Consider the following 14,878-nt stretch of genomic DNA (forward strand, 5'->3'; position numbering starts at 1 on the left):
ATAAAAGTAAATTAAAGCCAATATCTCAAAGTTTTGAAAAGATATTTGAGTTTTTTTACCAACTTTTATACATTTTTTTTTTAGGTTTTTATTTTTTGTAAAAAAAACTGTTAATTCGATTTTTCTCAACATTCTTCAAAATGTTGAAAACAATATTTCTTATAAGATAAAATAAGTTTGAAGCCTAAATTTCAAGTTTTTGAAAAGATATTTGAATCGATATTCAATTTTTACCAACTTTGAGTAATGTTTTTTTAGATTTTTATTTTTTATAAAAAAACTGTCAATTAGATTTTTCTCAAAATTTTATCAGATGTCAAAAACATTATTCTTCGTTGCACAAAATTGTTTCAGAGATGAAATTATATTTCAGTCGTAAAATTTTGGAGGTGACAAATTTTTTTTTTCAGTTTTATTGATTTTTAAAAAAAACCGTTTTATTTTTTTTTCAAAAAATATACCTGTTTGGTATCATGTTACAATTTATTATATAAAATTTAATTCAAGTCTCTAGCGTTTTTGGTTCGTAAGATATTTAGGGTTAACCAAAATGTTCACCTTTTTTTCAAACTGCTATAGTAAAACAACCACCCACGCAATATTCTTGAGAGCCCTTTCTGCATCTTTCTGCCTTTTTATCTGTATAACAAAATTTATTTGAAGTCGATATCTCTTCTGGTTCTTGAGCTATGGACGACGAAAAAAACGTCGCGAACGTACGGACGTACGGACGTACGGACGTACAAACGTACGTACACACGCACGCACAGACATCTTTCTAAAAATCTTTTATTTTGACTCTAGGGACCTTGAAACGTCGAGAAATGTCAAAATTTTCAATTTGACAAATCGGACCCATTACAATAACTTCCTATGGGAAGTTAATAAGAGACACGATCTTATTCTTGAAATGATTATTTTGACGTACAAATATTATAAGGGTAAAATGTTTTTTGTATTTGACATGGAAATTACTTAAGTGTTGCATGGACGGTATGAAGTATGCCTCATCAAATTTATAAATAATGTTCTAAGCAACATGATTTGTATGTCCTGACCACAAACTTATACTTAAATACGCTTTATATCTCTCCGCTTTTAAGATCAAAAAAATAAAAAAACTTATTAAATAATAACATTGTAATCTTAAGAAAATACTATAAAATTTGATAAATTGAACCGTAGTATACTTTAAGGAGTTTATAAATTTGCTTCGATGCATTATAAACACCTACTAAAGTTCCTGGTCGCCTGGTATGGAATAGAAAAAATAATAATAATTCTCGAATTTAAGAGAAAGCAAATTGAGAAAATTATTAACACTTTGTGTAGCATTCTTTAAGGAATTTGTTTGTATGGATATCTGCAGAAGATCCTGTGCGCCTGGTATTTTGGTTTATTAAATTTAATGTTAATAGATCCAATTAAAACGAATTAACGAAATGAGATACGGGAAAGTACGCAAAACAAATTATTTGCGAAGTGGATACTATAAAAATAATTACAAATACATTTTATGGGTTTTCAAAACCTTCTTATTTTCATAGCGAAGGCTTCCTTTGTAGACGGGCTTTTTTTAACTAACCTTTATTTTCACCAGACTGAAGGAAAATTGGTAAATGTTTACTGTAAGGATATAAAGATTCGAGAAAATGAGTTCCATATAGAACAGGATTTTAATACTGAATAAAAATCGATCCTTATGATATATTGTGTTACCAAATTCATCTTATGCCTTTTACTTACTTTTTTTCCAAACTGTGAACAAGAAAAATTCAAACAATTTTAAATTTATTTTACATTTTTTTGTATTTCATCATGAAAATGATAACAATTAAATAATGGTTCAAACAAAATTTCCGTTTGCAAAATGTTATTTTCTTTTACTCCTTTTTTTAAATTTTATTTCTTGTATATTATAGAAATAGTCATTTTTTTGTTTTATTTTTTATTTTATGTTTACAAAGGATAAGATTTTTGTATTCTTTTTGTTATTATTTATCTAAACAAAAGAACTGGATACAAAAAATTATAGAATTTCCTTAATTATTTTGTATCATTATTGTTTGTTTGTTTTTCTTAAATTTTATGTAACAATTTTTTGTTTCAATTCAATTTAATTTTACTATATTTAAAAAAAAATAAGTTAAAAATAACAATTAACTATATCGAATCACTTAAACATCAGTGATCACATTAATTTATATATATATTTATATTACTTATTAAATTTAACTATTTAGTCCTTTGCAATATTTTCATAATTATTATTATTTAATAAACAAATCAAACACAGATAAGTCTTTAGTAACTTGTTCTTTGTTAATTTATCCTTAATAATAATTATCTATATTATTATTATTATTTGCAATAATGTATTATTCTAGTCATATGAATGTACTTGTCTAGAGGTACATTTTGTTTACATATACAGTTACATATATATAATTTTTCAAATATTTAAAGAAATCCATTTTTGTATTTATTATTATGCTAAAACACCATTTTTACCATTAATTTATTATTTGTTTAAATTTAATTTAATTTAATAATATAAACTTGGTTCCTTAACATGAATTTTAGAAATAGTTAGGTATATATATAATTTACTTATTAATCAATATTTTTTTAAAGGGATTTTTGTTTTCTTATTTTTATTTGTAAACATTATATATTATAATACGTTTTTGTGATTTGTTATTTTTGTTTTATGACTTTTTACAAATTAATTTATATTAACAATTAAAATTACAAATAAACAAAATTTTATGTTCAATTTTACAGAATTTATAATTATTTTAATATTATTTATAAGATATACACAATTATTTATTCTTCGCTATTTACAGACAAAACTAAATTTTGTTTGTTTGTTTTTGTCTTAAAATTATTGATTTGATTTACACATTTTTTGATGATTTATTTATAGTTTTTTTTGTTGCTTTTTTATTTTGAATAGAATACAAAAATATAAAAAAATATTTGTTTTATTAAGTTTAGAAAAAATCATGCGAATTATGTATATGTTGGTATGATAAGTTAAAATGAAATATGTATTGCCCTTATCCCAGGCTTGAAGTCTTTTGGAAGTATTTTGAAGCCCAAGATAGGTTATTGAAAAATCTGAAAATGAAATAAAAATAAGTTTTCAAATTTAGTTGAACTAAAACTTTGGCATTAATTTGAGTGGAAGCAAATATAAATAAAACTAAAACTAAACATTTGCCTTTACTTAAATTGATTGATATATAATCTCTACTCCATGTTTAAGGATCTCCAATTATAATGTGTCAAAAGTTTATCAATTAAATGATATACACAACCAAGTACATACAAGTGTACATATGTACATAATGTAGGGTACGAATATGGTTCTAATTTATTGGTTGATTGATTTTTAATTGAAATCTTCTGTGCTATTTTCAAATACTTTTTTTTCCTATCTTCACATTGCAAAGCTACACTATCTACCACTTTATCAGAATTAAAATATTTATTAGAAAATAGCTTACCTAACTAATTATATTGATGCTCATTAGGTAGAAATGTTTTGATAATTTGTATTGCAAAAAAAAAAGACATGTGATATCATGTACACGACATACCTACCACTTATTAAATTCAATATTAATGCAAAAAATTCTTTCATTGAAACTCTGAGTTTTCATCAATATAATTTAATGAATTAAATTTTGTAAGCCACACAATTTACAGTCAATACCGTTTATTTGAATTCAGATTTTCTTTGCAAGTTTCTTTGAACTTCTTACAATCCTCATTTCAATAAGTGTATTGTTTACTTCATATAGGAAGTTATTAAAATCGGTCTGATTTGTTGAATTGAAAATTTTGAAAAATCAATGCAATTATAATCTAAATAAAAAGTTCTTATAGAGATGACATCCGTACGTAAGAACCGTCAAAAAAATGAACAAGATAATAACATCAAAAGATGCAGAAAGGACGTTAAAAAAATAAGTGGTTGATTTTTAAACTATATAACAATGTAAAAAGAAAAAGGTGATCAAATTTGTTGAAAACTCTCGAATCAATAACTCTTGTAACCTCAAGTATAGTTTAAACTATAAAATTTTGAGAAGATTAAAATGTGGTAGAAAATCGAAAAATCATATAACGTTTTTTAATAAATACAAACAAACTAAAACAAAAATATTTGTCTTTTTGGCGAACAAAAATTTATATTACCTCCAAAATAATTTGTGCATCAAAGAATGACGTTTTTGACATCTAATACATTGCTTTTTTTTTTAAATCGAACTATCAATTGAACTCGAATATCTTGGCTTCGATTTAATTTTATTTTTAATAATCATTGTTATTAATATTCGTAAAAATTAAAAAAAAATCCAATTGATGCTCTTATTTTCAACGCGAATTCTTCGAGTAAAAATGAGGGTTTTTGATTTTAAATCTATTTCATTCCATACAAAACATTGTTGTTAACATAATTTAATTTAATTGGAAGAATCTAATTTGTACTTTTCCTATAAGAAATAAAAACTTAAAAATCGGTACTAGAAATTGATAAAAAAAATTGTTTTCGATGAAAATATTTCGAGAACAAACTTAGTTTTAGTTATTTTTTAGAAAAATTAAATTCACAACTTTAAAATAAAAACTGAAACCTATAAAAACAACTCAAACGTTTGAAAAATGATGTTTGACTCAAGTATCTTAAGAACATAGAAAGATATTGACTTCAAAACTTTTTTCATTTTACAAGAAATGTAGTTTTTGATATATTATTCAAATTTTAGAAATATTTATAGACAGGAACGAATTGAAAGTTTCAGTGTGAATCGCATTCAACCTCTTTTTATATCTAAATTAATATCTATTATGAATAATATTACCACTAAAAAATTATATCTTTTTAACAACTGCTAATATAAGGATAATTCATATATTTTGTATTAATTGTAACTAATAAATAAATAATTTAATTAGGTGGCGCAAAAGTCTGTTTAGAAGGCCTAGTAGCTTACAACTCTCAGTCATTCCTGTGCGCGAGTGATGTTTTTTTTTTTCAGAAATGGAGGGACCTTCCATTTTTTAGCCGAATCCGAACGGCTAATTTGAGAAAGCACTTTTCATGACAAGAATTACTCTTGGAAAATTTTACAATTCTCGTAAGAGGCAGTCCCGTGAAAAAAATGTACATGGCACAGGCAGGGTTTGAACCCAAGACCTCTTGCATGCCATTAGTTGCAACTATAAAGTAGAATACTTAGTCACACAAAAATCAGATATGCTAAGAAACATTTAAATTTCTCTAGTGTATACAACTCCATATATGGCTTTTAATTTTAAAGTTGCTATTTTCGACAGAAATACAAAAAATCAAGAAACAAACATTTACCAGATTGCATTTGTTGGTAATTGTCTCTAAGAAACATTCGTTGTTTTTTTTAACTGTTAATTTTTTAGTTTAAGTAAGCCGTGCGCATGGTCACGTATCTTCTGAAAATTCACTCAGTCAAATAGTTTTTTTTTAGAAGAAACAAGTGAGAGTGGTAATAATAATAATTTTTTTTACGAAATTATTTTGGTAAGTAATATGTGTGTTTTTATTTAAGTCCATAAATAGTCTAGAAAATAGACATTTTATCAAACAAGAAAATATGGATTAAAAATCATCATTCCATATTTGGCTTTTTATCCAGTGACTCCATAATGACATCATCGAGCTCCGTTTTCCCAACAAGGTGGTTCTACTCAATTCTTCACGATGGCTCAGAAAGTAAAGAGGAAATAGACAATCGGCGGAATCAGAAGAGGTGGTTTCTGAAACGAGTGACTTCGACTCAGAAGATGAAGGGCCTTTAGCTAGTTTTATGCCAAAAAATGTAATAGTAGAAACAGCAGAGCATAATTTTGAGTGATACAAATCTTGGTACGTACAAAGAAGAAGATTTCCCCTTTTTTAGGAAACTGGGAACTCCCAGAAATAGACCCCCGGAAAATTTTTTCTCTTTTTTTTACCGAAGATTTGATTATCGAAAGGCTTTACAAAGCAATATAAACAAACGATAAAAGAAATGGAGACATTTGTTGGTATTTGCCTGTTTATGTCCTTGGTGAAATTACCTTCAACGAAAGGATATTGGAGCTCAGAGATTGGTGAAAGTTTTGTTTACGAGACAATGACATGTAACCGATGAGAAGACATAAAGCGATATCTCCACTTTGCCGACAACGATAAATTTATAAAGCGCGTTTTGCCCGGACATGATAAACTTTTTAAATCAAGGCCTCTTCTTAGTAAAATAAGGGATTGGCTTCTTCTTATTCCAAATTAAGAATTCCTTGCAGTTGACGAGCAAACAATTCCTACAAAATGCCGTCATGAACTCAAGCAGTACAACGCAAGGAAACCTCACAAATGGGGTTATAAGAATCGGTTGTCAGGGTTTAGCTATAACTTTGTTTTTTTCTCTGGGGATCAAAGTAATACATATTCAGAAGATGCTCCTGACGTTGGTGTGAGTGGAAAGACACAAGACACAAAAACCACAAGATCTTCTTCGATAACTGGTTCAATAGCCCAAAGTTTCAGGTACATTTGAATAAAACGGGATTGCTTCCATTAGGAATGGTAAGAGTCAAAAGAGTGCCAAATATTGTTGCTCCCACAGAAAAGGAAATGCGAAAGAAGAGTAGCGGATATATGATCGAGAGAGTGGCAGATATCGATGTTGAAAAAGTATCCTTGTATCGTGGTACGACAACAAAGTTGTAAACATGTTATTAACTTTTGTGCTATGTAATCCAACAACAACAAAAAAAAACATACTGCAGAAAGGAAAAAAAGTGTATTGAATTTGACTGTCCAAAAGTTTAAGATATATACAATAAATATAAGGGAGGTGTGGATCTCCTTGATTCGACATGGCCCAACAAGAATATTCCTTCAGTTGTACCTTCCAGTTGGACCTTTGCGAAGTAAATGCATGGATTTTATGGCGTAAGAAAAGTGACGTGTACAATTTACATGCCCTTATTCGACTACAAGATGGCAGTAGCCGAGCATTTCTGCAAAGTTGGCAATACGTTTAACAAAAAGGAGGGTCGACCAGCTTCCATCAGTGGTACTCCAAAAAGCACGAAAAGAACTTTGGATTCAAGTCCATCGACCTCAACTCAGAAAAAAGCTAAGAAAGCTTTGGCGAGAATCACTTCTCTGAATGCGGTGTTTACCTTTACTTGAACCAAGACAGAAATTGTTTTGTCTTTGGGCACGTATCACGCAAAAGCGAAGAAGATCCCGCCTGAAAAGTCCTTTGCAGTAAGATTTTTTTTATAAGACCACCCCTCATCTGGGAAGGATGGCATAGACCAGTACCCCGGCCGCCCTGAGTATGGGGGCTCAAACTGGATGGCGTTGGCTAACAATCGGGAACTGTGGAGAAACATGTTGAACGAGGTCCAGACCGGATCCCAGTTATGTACACAATGATGAAGCCATTGGCTAGGCTGATAATGTAGGTAAAAGTTCAGTTACTAAAGACCTTAGCGCCCACTTCGCTAAAATGTGGTAATTACTCTCATTAAGATTCATTAAAACTGTCCAACTTCGTCATATAGCAGAATTCTGTCAAGTGGGTTTTGAACTTTTGTGTGGGGGCAGGAGTGGTGAGATTACACCTTTCTTATTCCTTTGATTGCTTTATCAAGTTATGACTAATAATTTCTTATGCCCGGAATTAGCTGATATTGTGTAAAACGTTTATGATCAACAAGACAGAGCTAAATGCAAAACGAGTGCAAGCAATTGCCACCGCAATATTTTGAGCTAGTATGTTTAGAATTTTTTTGTTGAGTCACTTAAATGCTCCACAATCGATTGAAAACCTTAAAAAGTTTGTGTAGTTTCCAAGTTATGTGCGAGTTGTAGAATTTTGAATCTTAGCTGTGAAGGCTCTTTGGTTGATATCCATTAATATCTCTTGAAAAACATATTTTTTTTAATATAACATTGAAATATATTATTGGAAAACGCCATATAATATAAATAGAAATACGAACTAAAAAAAGTGTGAAAAATTTCATATTCAGTTAAGCAATATTGACTGTAATGGAATGACTGAAATAGAGTATAACATATTATCCTCTTTGATTTGTCGATATTAGTCAAGCCTGTCAATATTGGAATTAATTACGTTATCAATAATTATTTTTGAACATTATTCATAAGATTCTTCTAATGAGGTTTTTCTAAAATTCAGCAATTATTTTCTTTGGAAATAAAAAAAAAAGACTAATTCTGCACCTGGGACAAATCGTTTTTATATAGAACAAATATTTTCCATTATCTACGTTTTCATTATATAAATTGGGTTCCTTTTTCCCCGCTTATCATTATGAAAATCCTTATATCTTTTGTATATAGCTAATGATGAATCAAAAAAGCTGAATATTAAAATAAGCTTCCTTAAGTGTTTTTCATTTTGTTGTTTAATGAAACAAATAGTTATATCTTTATATATACTTATGTATAGAAACCTTTACAAATTTCATCTTTTCCTAACTTAGGTATAAGTTTTTATATCGAAAGTGTCCTTGTTTCAATTATTTTTTTTGTTGTGTTCGAAAATTAAAATCTTTTCATACTAATTCGCAACTGAATAAGAAATATCAAAACTGTAGGTAGCTGCCTTACTATTTAGCTTAAATAAAAACAACAAAGAAACAATCCTACCATGGCCTCTTATCTAATTTCCTTAGAGTTGTGTCCTTAGAGGTGTTTTTGCACAAATTAAGGACCTTGTCACTTGGCAGTATTTCCAAAAACTTCCTATTCTTAATTTCGATATTATACTCTAAGGAGGAAAAATGGCACAAAAAGAGAGAGAGACAGAGAAATGGAGAAAAAGGTGGAAAGCAAAAAAGAGATGGAAAATTATGTTTTTAAGGACATCGCTGATGAGTCCTCTACAATTCTGATGAAACTGTCTCTACTCGACTCATGCCTTGATTATATCGCTGTCATGTCAGCCATGACACGATACAGAATCTGACTATACTTGTTACTTCGATGTGATAAAAGCCATATTTTGTTGAATCGTTGAAAGCTCTTCAATTGGCCACCACCATCCACCACCATCATCATAATCATTATCATCACATTGAACAGCCCCGGCCCGCCTCCACGCTACCCCGTATTGGGTATCTCGCGAGAAAAGCCTTCCAACTGCCATTGCCTGAGCAATGTAGTTACATTGCCGTTGTCGTTGCCGTAGTTGATAGCCATAGTCACTACCGCCATTGTTGACCCAAATTTCCCCAAAGGAGATTGTGAAAATTGGATAAATAACGGAGAACGAGGACCTGTCTGATGCGTTCGAGCGTAAACTTTGTTTAATTATTCACAGGCATGGGTAGGGTATTCTTTAAGTAATTTTTGACACGGAAGGATAGAAAGGTTATACATTTTAATTCCCGACGAAAGGGTTTCAAAACGAAATAACTTTTGGAAAATAAAATAGTCCAGATCCAGGAGTGAATCAATTGCCAACGCGTTGTTGATTCATCCCGCCAAGAGTGGTAGTAATGAGTTGCAATTATTTCTTAAAATAAAAAGAAGATACAAAAAGAATAAAGGAATCACTTTTTAAAAGGTTGTTTTCTCCCTGCCTCATGACAGGTGGAGGTGAAAGCTGGAGGAACTTCCAAGGGCTTATAAATTTGTAGTTTTTACTTCCTCTTTTGTTCACTGATTATAGGTATGCGATATGTTCTTTTCAGCTCATGAAAAAAGAATCAGAAAAACTTGAGAACACAGATCCTTAGAAAAGAAAAGGTCTGACTTTTTGTTTCATGATTTGGGTTGACAAGATAAGTTCGAGTATTGTTGCATGAAAATATTTTAGGAAACCTTGATGCGGTGGGAGGAAAATCCTTACTAAAGCTTTTTGTTTAAATAAGTTTATACCTATGTACCTAAATATTCAAGTCAATCGAAGTTGACGCGAATAATTTTGTTTTAAATGTAAATAGCTCGAGAGAATTCGAAAATGATTAGGGTGTTTTGAGTTAGTTTGTTTTTCGTTGTTTTTTAATTTTCTTTGTTATTTATTGCCGGAAGTATTTATCAGAATGAAATAGGCCAATCTAAGGTTGAATTTTAATACCCAAGTATTTATACCTTCTTCATGGAGCTTAAAGCATCAAAGTGTAAGTAAAACTTAAGGCATAGAATTTTGCTCATTGATATCCCTTCGTGGGGTTTTTATATAATTGAAATTTAAATGAAACCCATCCAAATGGAAACAATAAACAATATTCAATGATATCAAAACTTTAAATTTCAAAAGCTACCTCAAGAAACCCACCGAGAATAAAAGCATTGTTAAGTGTGATAGAGTAGGAGAAGCGAAGTGTTGAATAATAAAAAGGTGAAAATTATTCAGAAAGGTTAATAGTTTAAACGCAACAGTCAGAAGTTATGATTGTAAAAGTAAGAAACTCTTGTGCGAATGTGCCTCAAGGTAGTCATTTCGGAACATTTATATTATTTATCCAAACATTTAAAGATGATAAAGAAATAGAATAGGCTTCACGAATTTTATTCTTTAACTTATGATTGTGGAACCAGGGACCTTCGTGAGTTGCTTCGGTAGAGAGGGTAGCGTGTTTTCAGTTCAAGACAAAAATATGCAATTATTTTCTGCAAAAGTTTTGCTTGAACGTGCTCTTAAAAAATAGGAATGTGATTTTTTCGAATGTTGTTTCTGTCAAAATTTCCAATGAGAAAGGAAGCTGTAGTGCAAGTAATAAAATAATTTCCCTTTTAAAAAAATTTCTGCAGATTTATTTTTGTAAAAAACTAAAAGTTTGAATGACATACAAATATCCAAAAAGTGTAAAATCAATTATTGAAACCTACGATGTTTTTGAATTTAGTAGTATTTTTTTAAAAGTTAATTATTTGATTTTTCTAAAAATCTTTAGAGATGTTAAGAACAAAAGAAGTAATATTAATTATTCTTTCCTATATATTAAGGATAAAGCTTATACGATTTTTATTTGAAGTCACGTTATGTTGATTTAAATTTAAAGTCGATATAATTTTAGCATTTTGTTTTTAATTTGTTGTAGTTAAAAAAACACTGATTTTTTTCACTAAAATTTTGAAGTTATCACATGTACAAAATTATCGAACGGATTTACTGTTTTTAGGTAATTTTTTCGAGTCGTAAAGAGAAATAAATATAGTTTTGTATAAAAAAAAACAAAGCTGCATACCATTAAACATATTGAGACATTGATCATTTAAATTTAAAGAATAAAATAAAGAGTTTTAAAGTCTCTTGTTTGAATGGATGAATGTTAGTTTTATTCAAATTGAATATTTTTAAATGTTCATTTGCAACCATATATCCTGGTAAACTTAAGGAAATACATCTTTAAGGTTTGAAATTTCTTAGACGTTACATTTTACATGGCTCGAAGGAAACACATTTCTAAAATTAATCGGAATGCGTTTTAGAAGTATACATTGCTCCATCATTGCTTATCAAATTTCAAGGGACATGTGGCCCGAAAACCAGAATATTCAAAATGAATCCTTTTATTGCAAATTTAATAATTTTGTAGAGTATTTATTTTAAGAATCATTTTCTTCATATATTTATAACTTTTTTGAACTATGAAAAAGTGATTTTAACATTTCTATGAATTTTTGCTATGTCAGCTAAAAAATGAATAATTTTAGTTAAAGTAATTTAAGAACAATCTAACTCGATCATTTTACCAACCTTTTTTTCCAAAGATTGCATAATAAATTAGAATGCATTCCGCTCCTGAATTTCTGTATATGAATAACAGTTTTAAATCATATGCAGATACTAAACAAATAATGGAGTACCATACATAGCTTCAAGAAAATGTCTACCTATGAAAATACAAAGCATACAGTTCGTGCTTCTGAATGCAATAAGATTGTCTTATAAAGTAATAAAATAATAATAAACAAATAAAACAATTACATTAGCAGAATGTGTTGCTAAAGTAGGACAAGAAGTTGAGAAAAAAGTTCATCGTATTACGGCAAGCGAATTGCTTCTCTAGGCCGGTTGCAACAAATGATTTACAAGATGAAAGCCTATGTTTTAAAAGTGAACTAAACAAGCGAGTCGAATACGTGATCGAATATAAAGTTAGGTTTGTAGAGCTAATAACCTTGTAGAGAAGTTCTGCATACAGCTCTGAGAAACATAAACCTGGAACTTACAGCGAAACATGAAGTTGGAAAAGTTATGGGGTGGAATTCCATGACTGCTACAGAAATGGATGAGTTGATTATGATGAACACACGAAACTTAAAAAGAATGTCGAAAGCTAAGTCGTTCACAATCGTTAAAATCTGTCTACAAGAACAAGCCGCCTAAAAATACAGCTCACGGTGTATGTACATTGTACATATATGGTTAGAATAACATTCCACACACGCTTGCAATCCCCCACAATCTTACGACTTATATCCAGGCAAAAATTTGTAAAAAGAATTACATACGTTTCCAAGATAATCTACTGTTATTAAATATAAAACTATGTGTCCTATTCATAGATTTCAAGGAAACCTTCCACACTATCGATGGAAGAGCCTTTTTTTAGAAGCTGTACAACAAAGGAATGTCAACAAAATTAAATGGTGAGAAAAGGTTGGATTGGTTTAAAACAGCAATGGGAATCAGAAAGGATATCCCTTGAGTCTGTACCTGTTTTCCCTGTTTATCAAAGATATTATAAAGGATTAACTCGGTGCAATAGAGTTTGCTGAAACCAAGACAAAACCACTTCTCTTTCCCGACGATGTTAACCTTTTTGCTTATTCACCTCAAAAACTGTAACTAATGATAAACCGTCTTATTATAAAATGTGAACAGTGGAATTAAACGGTTAATTTAAATAAACCGAAGGCTAGGGTATTTAAAAACGGTGGTAGCAGCCTAGCTAGTATTGAAAAATGGTATTTCAACAGCGAACCAATTGAAGTGGTGAATGAATATATATTCCTTGGTGTAAGAATAACAAGTCACTAAGAAATGAATACAAATTTTAAGAAGAAACTTGTTTAAGCCAAGAGCGTAATAAGTGCTATTTAAAAGGTTCTATGCTACTAAAGTTCTATGTCAAAATATGTGTTCAACTACCGAAAAACAAGCCAAATTATATGGTAAACATTGAAACCGGACTGTCTGCGCTTTTTATTAAAACTCTTAAGCTATTTAGTTTGACTACCTTTTCAAAAACTGCGTCTTTGGTTCGAGAAATGGAAACAACTGGCTGAATATTGCGATATGAATATATATAATGGAAGTGTTGCCACTATGTGATGCACTCTATGATCTCATTTTGAATGTATCCATCAAGCGACTTCATTTGTACATAGTGCCACATAAAGCGTTCTTCAACACAATATTAAAAAAAAAAACTATTTTAGGATTATTTATCAATATTTAAGATAAGAGGAGAAATGGTAAGATTGAACTTCATGCCGTACCGAGACGATTTTCAAATAATTTGCACGCTTTGCAACATTTTGCTAAAAGAAAATATTATGCATTTCATCGGGAAGTGAAATAACTAAGAAGAATCTTCCTTGGAAGTGATGTATTAAGCGATACAGAGGTAAGAGCTCTGCGATGTAACACATCTGTACTTATACTATCAAAAATCCATGTTCTATAGAATCCAAATTTTTTACTAAAGCCTTTCAATAACAGGCTATACAAAGAATTATATTCGAATTTTTATGTGTCGCTTTTTCTTTCTATAAAAGTAAAAGAAACCTTACGAACACTCAACCTCGTACCTACACCGAAATCCTCACTGTTTATACTCTCCGTAAAAATACCTGCCTTATTTCTCAAAACGATTTGACCTTATTTCACTTTTCCAAATTGCAATATGACCAACTAGTCAGAATTAGCCTTATGTCAGTTTTGTGAAGTGCAACAAGCCTAATTTGTCTTATCCCATTTCACTTGTCTTTAAGTGTAAAAATCTTTGAATGCTAATAGCTAAGTGCGGCAAAAATGTTACCTGAAAGGAACACGTATTTTTTAACACTTTTTAACGTTCAAAAGGCATTTATTCATGCACCAGGATTTAACATCTCTCGTTGTGTCTTTTCAATTTGTATTCCCCAATCGATAAATAGATTAATTTTCTGAAATTTGAATAAAGATGTACTGAAGATGGATTGCCAATTGAAATTGATTCTAGCATAAAGGTGATGTTTTGCGAATACGAATATGAAACAGTGTCAATTATTGCTTTGAAAGTTGTTATTCTAAACTAGACCACAAACAACAACGTATCTCAATTCTCAAACAAAGAGTGTCAATAGAAAAATGTTTAAAAATTTCACCAACGTACTGAACATTACCTCGAGAGTGTTTCGTTAAAACCATGCATATCAAACCTTTTCATTGTGCTTTGTTTTTGAATTTCGCACCATAAACTTAAAAAAAAAACAAGTTCATTTCATCGATATTCGATTAAATCAAAATTCTACGAACAAAATCTGCTCAAGACAGATAAATACCATTGAGATGAGATTGAAATTTTTCTCTTCGAATTCCGTAATAAATTCCTATGAAATCTCCTTTTTGGGTGCAGCTTAATTAAAATCTTATTTATTTTTAGAAACATAAACGTCCATCATCAGTTTATGGGAAACTTATCTAAAACTCCCTCATTTCCATAAACCGAACGAACGAAAATAAACATTAATTCATATCTATTCTTTAAAATGCATCCAGCTCAGCTCCAGCTGCAGTTCGAGATCCATCCTCAGTTAGCTTCCAGGATCAAGTTGAGAACGAGACGAATATGCAATCCAATACCTACC

General features: G+C 29.9%; 1 protein-coding gene across 4 annotated transcripts in view; it reads right to left on the reverse strand.

Moving 5' to 3' along the window:
* Positions 1-2,718: 2,718 nt before the first annotated feature.
* LOC129948843 (5-hydroxytryptamine receptor 2A) overlaps positions 2,719-14,878 on the reverse strand; it is a 351,836-nt gene continuing 339,676 nt past the window's right edge. For all 4 annotated transcript variants that reach the window (XM_056059946.1, XM_056059945.1, XM_056059943.1 and 1 more), the window contains one exon: positions 2,719-3,123. The gene's annotated coding sequence lies outside the window, so the exon portion shown is untranslated. The remainder of the gene's footprint in view (positions 3,124-14,878) is intronic.

The sequence above is a fragment of the Eupeodes corollae genome, chromosome 3 (genome assembly GCF_945859685.1).
Source record: "Eupeodes corollae chromosome 3, idEupCoro1.1, whole genome shotgun sequence".
Taxonomy (NCBI): domain Eukaryota; kingdom Metazoa; phylum Arthropoda; class Insecta; order Diptera; family Syrphidae; genus Eupeodes; species Eupeodes corollae.